We start from the raw sequence: 9,972 nt of genomic DNA, 5'->3' as shown, positions 1-9,972 counted from the left end.
GGGTGCTAAGTCTCACATTGCCTAGTTACTAGGTGAAACTGGGCTAGAAATATTGGGATGTTACAAATGGTATCAAAACATTACCCAGCCTGAGATGGTGGGAGGTTGCACAAGCCTATGAGGGTCGCTAGTGGACACACGTTGGTGATGCCAAAAGTGGGTTATATTATAATGGTGTCAGTTAAGACACAATGAAATGTATAAGGGCCAAAAGTTAAGGGCCGAGAATGAAGAAATTCCCTGAGGATTGTCAACGGTGACACTGGTGCCCAAGAAGAGTGCTTGTAGAATCTCACATCGCCTGGGTATGGAATATGTTATGATATTTATTTATGAACAGATTGAATTTAAAAATTTTTTATAGTAACTTGAGTAAGTTATGGTTCAAATGTGATTTGTTTTTAATTTGGGTTGCTCAATTTGAAGATAGGTGGTAATTTATGGGCTTTAATTTCGAGGACGAAATTCTAATAAGAAGGGAAGATTGTAGCACCCCAGATTTTTAAAGTCTTATTTTAGAGATATTAAATTGATGCTATGATTATATTAATATTCATATTAGGTAATGGCATTTACTTTGAGGTTGAGATATTTATTGATGATATTAGGTAATAATATTTATTCTTGAGGAACTTATTAGATCTTATGAATATTATTGAAATGAATATTGATTTGAGGTTATTATATCATGATGATGATTTTATATTGATTATTTTATTGGGAGATTTAAGAGATATGATAATTGATGATTGATTGGTATAATTTGGAGTATGATTGTAATAATTGGTGATATAATAAGATAGTAAATGGTAGGTATAAGGATGGTAGAATAAGAAGGTAGAATAGTATAGGGTTGGTGAAATAGTATAGGGTTGGTGGAATAGTGTAGGGTTGGTGGAATAGTGTAGGGTTGGTGAAATAGTATAGGGTTGGTGGAATAGTATAGGGTTGGTGGAATAGTATAGGGTTGGTGAAATAGTATAGGGTTGGTGAAATAGTATTTGATTTTCTCCTATAAATAGAGCTCTTCTCCTTCACAATTTTCACAACTCATCTCCTCTCTCATCTCTTGCATATATTCTTCCTTCTTCCGCTTTTTACTCGGCCTTTCTTCTTTCTAAGAGTGTTTACTCAGAACAGAGAGAGAAAGGGCGAGACCAAGCGCTACAAGAAAGAAAGAACACAAGAGAAAACCGAGAGTGAGATGGGAAATTTAAGACAGAGAGCTGAAGAGGAAGAAAGAAAGTTTAGGCGAGAGAGAGAGAGAGAGATAGTCAGTGAAGGGATTGTTATGGGTATGGACCAACTGCAGCAGAACGGGTTTCAAGTAATTACCTTTGATGATCCATTCATGTAATCCACTGTAAGTATTCTTACTTACTGAGTATGATATTGATATCCAATAATACGGATTTTTGTGGGTTTATAACTTGTCTAGCATTTTGCTATATATGATTCAACAATGATTTATATTGTCGGAAATCAATTGACTCACTACTTCACAGTTTTTGTAGTGCTTGCAGGAATGGAAAATCAAGGTAATTATGCAGTTGTGATTAGAGATTCATATTGAGATGTACAGAGATTTCAAGTTGGTTAAGTTGTGTCTAGAGTTTAGACTGTCGGATAGATTTGTATAAATGCCTTGTACGACATAGCTTTGAGTATTTTTGTATTGATAATTACAGTTTTTCCGCTATATGAGATGAGGTTGTTACACTCTTGGAGTTGGGACTATAAATATGTTATCTTTTGGCAAAGTCTCTTTATCATTTTTTTAATAAAATAATCGCATGGCTTCCTTTATTGTTTTTTCTTCTCCTTAAATGAAGTCAAGAAAGAACATCTTCTTCTCTCTTTTTGCCTTCCACTACATCAATTTATACCCAATGATATACTTCATTTATTGGCTTCATCCTAAATTAAAATAAAAATAAAAATAATGTAGTACTTTTTTTTCGAACAAGTATTACTTTTTTGATAAAATAGTTTACCATGAATGTTTTTCTTTATCATATTATAGAGTAATATTTTAGACTCCTTTATCTAAGAGAATTATGTTTTTGATTTAAAATAAAATTTTATTCTTGGCATTTTTCATTTGACGATAAGGTTTTGAGATGTACCATATTTTTGGTTAAATAATAAATATAGCATTGCTCTAATGGGGTTCGTTAGGAAAGTTATTCCCCAATATGATAAAGGAAATGTTATGTGTTCTTCTAGTGTTATTTTGATATCCTCTTAATTGTGATGTGGCTTTTAAAATCACCAATAGATTAAAGTCAATGATAATAATTTCAAATTCAACGATAATTTTAAAAGCCACATCACAGTTGGAAAGACACCAGGAGAACACTTGAAGAACACCTAGTATTTCCCCATATTTTGTTCGATTTGCTAGCAATCCCAACTAAAAATTGCTAAAGTTCTGAATCTATATTACAAGAGAAAATATGGTTACTGTTAGTGGCTATTGGCTAAAATCACTAACTATAACTACTTAGGCGATTAGTAAAATTGGATAACCGTTTCCGCTAACCGCGTTTTAAAAGGAAAAGAGAGAAGGAGAAAAAAATTAAAAAAAAAAAAAGAGAGAAAAAACCAAAACCACATTGTTTCTATGGTAATATGGTAATACCCTATTGCATACGACGTCGTTTCATGCATACATATATAGGCGGTTAGCAATTAGCAATTTTTCCAAATCATAAAATCACTAATCGCACAGACCTAAGTGGTCAGTGATTTTTTTTCTAAACACCTTAAAAAATGCTTAGACATTTAGGTGGTTAGTAGTTAATTGCGGCTATTTCAGCCCTTCTGCTATATATATATGTTTTACAAGGAATTCTTATATCAGAAATGCTAGGTGTTCTTCTAGTATATTCCTGGTGTCCTCCTAATTGTGATGTGGCTTTTATATGTGAGAGTTCGTTTGAGGCTCACTTGCTTTATACAGTTGGACAGGTTGTCGAAAACCTATTAGGAAAGGCGAGTCGCATAAATACTTTCTCACATTTATTATCAAAATCATTAGTAATTCAAACTGCAAAATTATTAAAATCTCCAACCAAAACGTACATTATTCCCACATCTTGGGAGTTGGGACCTTTTGATTTTGGAAGGTACCTAGATGCTCCAAGGTATGCTTGCAAAAAAAATTTGGCTCATCCATTTAATTTGCTAATTGGTCTAAGAATCTCCCAATCTTTGACGGCTTGACGACATTTATGGACATCGCTCATTATGTACAAATTTTGGTCCAAGATTCTAACTTTTGACTATAAAATAATTAATGGTCAATTTTTGTTAACAAACATATTCTTGGGTTTTGGTAGCCTAACAAGCAATCACCACGATGGCGGACAAAATTATATGCCATGTGGATCTCAATCTCGGTGTATAAAAAAGATAAATACTTTTTTTACATTATGGTGTCCATCTAGCGAATCTCAATCTCCGCATATAAAAAAATAAGGGTAAATTCACTTTATCCCCTTAAAGTTTCAGGGATTTTTCAATTCGAATCCCAATGTTTAAAAATTGACAATGTACCCCCTTAATGTTTCAAAAAATTTCAATTCAGACCCTCCGTTACTAATTTTCATTTAATTGGACAGAAATCATCTCACGTGGGATTTTGATACCCTCTATTATAAGTTTGCCCTCATTAAAACCTATGAAATTACGTAATTATCCTCAATTTCATAGGTTTTAATTAGGGTAATTTCGTAATTTCATAGGTTTAAATGAGGGCAAAATTGAAATAGAGGGCATCAAAATTCGACGTGAGATGCATGTGGGATGATTTCCATCCAATTAGACGAAAATTAGTAACAGAGGATCTGAATTGAAAATTTTTGAAACATTAGGGGGGTGCATTGCCAATTTTTAAACATTGGAGTTCGAATTGAAAAACTCCTGAAACTTCAGGGGGGTAAATTGAAATTTTCCCCAAAAGATAAATACTTTTTTTACATTATGGTGTCCATCTCGCGTATATTTTCGCTAATTTGACATGCCTCATCCGCCATTGAGCATTTCTCATGTAAAAAAGACTATAATATGACTTTTGCTTTTTATTTAAATGGGAGAATATGACATTAATATAGAAATTATATGTGAAAATTTTAGAAATTTGGCGAAAGTCTACATATCCTCTCAAACTACCACCCAATTGATAATATTTTCTCCAATCTTTCAATTGCGGTAGTGTCATTTTCATACTACCAAAAATTGTCAATGTCCCCTAGTGACGAAAATAACCTTAATAATAATTTTTTTTTTAAAAAAAAAAGGAGTGGGAATTTTAAAAAAAATTCCCAAACTTTTCTTTTTACGAATTTATAGGAACATTTATGTCTTTTTGACAAATATTTAGGGTTCTTTTTGCCTTTTAGTTGGCCTTAGAAAGGACATTATCAATTTTTTGATAGTTTAGGAGGGAGGGACATTGTCAATTAAGTAGTAGCTAGTTTGATGGGATATATATGGACTTTTCCCAAAAAATTATTGATTAATTAGGCACATGATCCAGCTTGATTACATTATTATTATTATTATTATTATTATTATTATTATATATTTGTGTGTATACTTGTAGATATTAAAACTTAATGAAAAAGAGTCATATTAATCATTCAAAAATACGCTACAAGAAATTTACTCATCAGGGGCGATTGTGTAGTCGACTCTAATGCTTGTATATTAGCGTCGACTCTCAACAGTCAACGCTAATGTACAACTATTAACGTCCACATTTCAGTGGACGCTACTACGTCGACGCTAACATACTAGCGGGAATTATACCATAGGAGGGAAAATTATTAACGGCGACAATATAACTATTAGCATCCACTCATCAGCGTCCACTAATAGTGGACGCTAATAGTCATATATATAAATAAATTAATTAATTGTCCTCAATTGAAAGTGGGTGCTGATGATGGAGCATTAGCGTCCACAAAGTTGACCCTAAAGATCTTATAAAAAAACAAAAAAAAAAAACAAATTAAACTAAAAGTTTTACAGCGTCCACTATGATAGTGGACTCTAATAATTGATCATTAGCGTCCACTAATGTGGACACTAATGGTCTTGTAAAAAAATAAAAAAATAAAAAACAAATTAAACTAAAAGCTCAACAACGTCCACTAGAAGTGGACGCTGAAGATATATCATTAGATAGTGGACGCTAATGGTCTTGTAAAAAATAAAAAACAAATTAAACTAAAAGCTCAATCCACTAGAAGTGGACGCTAAAGATATATCATTAGCGTCCACTATGATAGTGGATAGCAATAATTGATCATTAGCGTCCAAATGAGTGGACGCTAATGGTCTTGTAAAAAAATAAAAAAATAAAAAACAAATTAAACTAAAATCTCAACAGCGTTCACTAGAAGTGGACGCTGAAGATAAATCATTAGCGTCCATTATCATAGTGGACGCTAATGGTCTTGTAGAAAATAAAATAAAAAAAAAAAAAAAAAAACAAATCAAACTAAAAGCTCAACAACGTCCACTAAAAGTGGACGCTGATGATATATTAATAGCGTCCACTATGAAGATGTGGCATTAGCGTTCACTTTAGTGGACGCTAATAGTCTTGTAGAAAATAAATAAACAAATAAAAAACAAATAAGAGTTGAAGATTATAGGTTCAATTGAACATCTAAAAATGATAAAATGTCCTTTATACCCTCAAAACTTTTAGAAAATTATAAATTTTCTCTTAATTTGATATTAAAATTAATTTTAAAAAATGAAAAAAAAAAAAAAATTAATTTATTGTAGTCATGCAACAAACTTCACACAAATTGGAGATTCGATTTAACATCTGATCGATCCTAGTGAATTAGTTCGATTGATCGTGATAAGATTAAATGATTGATCAAACTTGATACAAATTGAAGGTTCGATCGAACATCCGATCAATCCTAATGAATTAGTTTGATTTATCACAATAAGATCAAGTGACAATCAAATTGAAACAATTGAAATTAAAGGTTCATTCAAACATCCGTTTGATCTTAGTGCATTTGTTCGATCAATCATGATAGGATCAAATGATCAATCAAGCTTGAAACAATTGAAATTGAAGGTTTGATCGAATATCCGATCAATCATAATGAATTAGTTCGATTGATCGTGATAAGATCAAATGATTGAAACAATTGAAATTGAATGTTTGATCCGATTGGTCCTAGCTAGTGCATTTGTTCAATCGATCATGATAAGATCAAATGATCGAACAAACTTCAAACAAATTAAATGTTTGATCGAACATTGAATTGAACTCTAAGCATTTTATATTATATTAGTGCATTAGTTATATTGATCGAGATACAATCAATAGAACTTGATATGATTGAAAGTTCAATCGAGCATCTGATAAAGTCAATTTCGATCGATACTAGTACATATTAGTATGATCGATCGTAATGCGATTAAATGATCTATTAAACTCTTTGGATTTTGTATTATCTTTATATATTAGTTATATCAATAGTGACAAGTTCAAGAATATTTCTCCCATCGAACATCGAATTTGATGCAATATCCCTCTTCATTCGGGTTTGGCGTTAAACTGTTAAATTACTACATTTCTTAAAAATTTAAGCTAATAATTAATTATAAGATAAATATCACCTTAATGATCTTTTATACTAAAAATGTATTAACTTTAAATTTGTAGTTAATATTTTAATAATAAAAACATATTTAATATTTCACTCATAGAACATATAATTTGACGCAATATCTCCCGCCATTAGGATTTGGCGTTAAAATGTGAAATATATATTATCTTAAAATGTTCAATTATTAATTAATTATAAGATAAATATCACATTATTAATTAATTATAAGATAAATATCACGTCAATTATCTTTTACTCTTATACCTTTATAAAATTCTAAATTTACCCTTAATTTTAATTAAAATTATTTTTAAAAAATTAAAATAACTTTTAAATTTTTTTTTTTTTGAAGAATTAAAAATAAAAAATAAAAAAATTCCAGGTGACCCAATACTGGGTCACCCGTGACCCACCTGGGTCACAAGGTGATCCAGCAGTGAGTCATAGCTTTGGGTCACCCGTTAATTATTTTGGCACTGGCGGCACAAAACATTTTGGCGCTGCCTTAATTTCCTTTTCGCTAATTTTCTTTTCCCTCTTTCTCCTATTCTACTTGGTCTCAGCAGATAGAATTTTCCCTCTTCTTCGTCTCTCACCTTTCCCTCTTCTTCATCTCTCACGTTTTCCTCTGATAAATCGGCGCTCACGTTGGGTCTCTTCATCTTCTTCTTTGATCTCTCACATTCTCCCTCTGATCTCCTCTGCAATCCGTGGCCAGCACCCTAGAACCCGAAGGTTTGTTATTTTGTGTTTTTTAAGATTATAGGAATTTTGTGGGTTTGGATGGTTTTTTGAGTAATCTTGTGGGTTTTTTTTTTGTTTTTTTGTTTGGTTTGTTTTGATTGTGTTTGATCTAAGGGCGTGAATCTTGAAAATATTGTGGCTTTCTGTGGTTGACTTATAAGAATGAAGGTTTCTTGGTTCCTCACTTCCTCTCTGTGGAATCAATGGTTAGTCTTGTTAGTGGAGGACATCTGGAATCTTGACATTTAAGCTCCTCTTTCTTTACAATTTGTCTTTGGTGTCTTCCAACAACGACGACAGGGCTGCTCTATCAAAACCAACACCATCCTAGATAAACGTTAATGGGGTTTAGTTTAAGTTTAACCAACGGCGGCAAGGGCCTCAAGCTACGGGGGACTTCTTTAGGGAAGATATAGAAGTGTCATTTTGACAAACAACTTACCTACGAATACAGAATACAACCAGCCCAATAAAATTAGAGATCTTTTGACAAATCACGAAAGAAAAAGGGTTTTGATTATACCCAAAATTTCCATAAATCCATAATAGCGTCTGCTAGCTGGAGATGCTTTAAACGGGTACTGTTGCATCATGCATGCCAATAGAGCAGAGGGTTACTTGCATGAGAGTGGCTCTAAAAGCTTGTCTACCCACGTGAAGCTCACCAAGCTCCTTTTATATCAGTGTTTTTTTAGCTCAATAAACTTTGTCGGCCTACTTCCTAACAGATTAAGTTTTTCAGGAGGTGATTTATGACACAGTATCACAGGCCAGTAGGCTTGGTCACCCCCATTATATTCAAATTTATTCTGTTGTTCACATGTAAGGTCAGCACTGTTTCAGTATTACTGAATTGGCCTCCATGTGAGAAGAGCTGTTATTTGAGGTGGGAGTGGATGCTGAGGCTGCAATGGAAGCTGATTGTGTGCTGTGTAGATTTGTTGTTTGGCATAGTGTAAAGACAACGGATTGATCTGTACAGTTTCAAATGTTTGTGCAGATAAGTTGCTGTCTTGTGTTTTTTGAAATTTGGTTAGAATGTCTGAGTTGATTTTTTGGAATTGTAAAGTTGATACTGTTGTGGTTTCTGAATTGTAAATGTTGTGTGGCTAGTAGTAGCAGAGTTGTATAGAGGCTGCTGTTTTGCTAGTATAGTAGGCTGATTGTTAGCTTTTGGTTCTGTCGTGTTTATAATGGTACTTGTAGTCTTTTGTTAGGTGCCGTTTATGGCATCGGGGGATCTAGCAGGATTTTGCAGTGTGCTGTATTCTTTGTTTGTTATTAACATAAAATTCATTCGTCCAAAAACAAAAAAAGAGTGATGAAGTTAATTGAACACAAGTTTGTTTCTTATTTGTGGAATGGTTCCGATGTCATAGCTTCTTGAGCTAAAGTAGCATGGGATTTACTTTGTGTACCTAAAAATTCACATGACAAATCCCTGTCAGCTTCCCCAAATTGTTGACCTGCAAAAATTCACATGACAAATCCCTGTCAGCTTGACGCTGTTTTTGTATATATTTTCACACCACTTATTCTCCTTGGACTCTATTCGTTTGCAGCCTCTGCTCCACTGTACCGCTCAGGACAGCAGTGAATCCTTCACACACACACACTCTCTCTCTCTTTTAACCCCATTCGGCTGTCAAATTTTGGCAGTCAAGCGTTGGACATATATTAAAAAATAAATAAATAAAAATTTGTTATTTTTTTTAATTAAATTATTATGAGTTAATATTTAATTTTTAATGTCTCAAAATTGATTTTTTTGATTCAAACATAAAATTTAAGAGTAGAAGGTTAACTTTTTAGGGATTATATCACCCAAAAAAGAATTCTATCATCTTAAATTTAGTATTAATGCCTCAAATTTAAATTTTCCTTTAATATCTTTCTTATTCGATTAAAAAAAAAAAAAAACTCAATAAAGCTCCAACAAAAACCTCGGTAAATAGGCCCCATCTCTGCACTCTCATCTCTTCGCAACTCATAAATCCAAAATCCCTTTTTGTTTTTTTCCCTCCTTCCCCCTTTTTAAGATTTCCCCACCTATGCTTTATTCCCAACCCCTCTCTCTCTCTCTCTCTCTCTCTCTCTCCTCTGTCGACAAATTTCCCAGAAGAATTCCAAAGCCCCACATTCTCTATAAATTGAGCAACACCCATCATCTCTCTCAAGTCTCAATACCAAAAGAAAAAGAAATGAAAGAGTATTGGACCTCTCTGGCCTCCCTTCTGGGAGTTTTGGCCTTCTGCCAAACGCTCCTGCAAGTGGTATTCCCGCCGGAGCTCCGGTTCGTCACTTTCAAGCTCTTAAACCGGATCTCCAACTGGTTCTCCTCATACTGCTACTTCGACATCACGGAGATCGACGGCGTCAACACCAACGAGCTCTACAACGCCGTCCAGCTCTATCTGAGCTCCTCCGTCTCCATCACCGGCAGCCGTCTCAGCCTCACCCGCGCGCTCAACTCCAGCGCCATCACCTTCGGCCTCTCCAACAATGACTGCATCGTCGACGCCTACAAGGGCGTCACCGTCATCTGGGAACACATCGTCACCCAGAGGCAATCCCAGACTTTCTA

This window comes from Corylus avellana, chromosome ca8, assembly GCF_901000735.1.
Source record: "Corylus avellana chromosome ca8, CavTom2PMs-1.0".
NCBI lineage: Eukaryota > Viridiplantae > Streptophyta > Magnoliopsida > Fagales > Betulaceae > Corylus > Corylus avellana.
Note: the sequence above shows the minus strand (reverse complement) of the source record.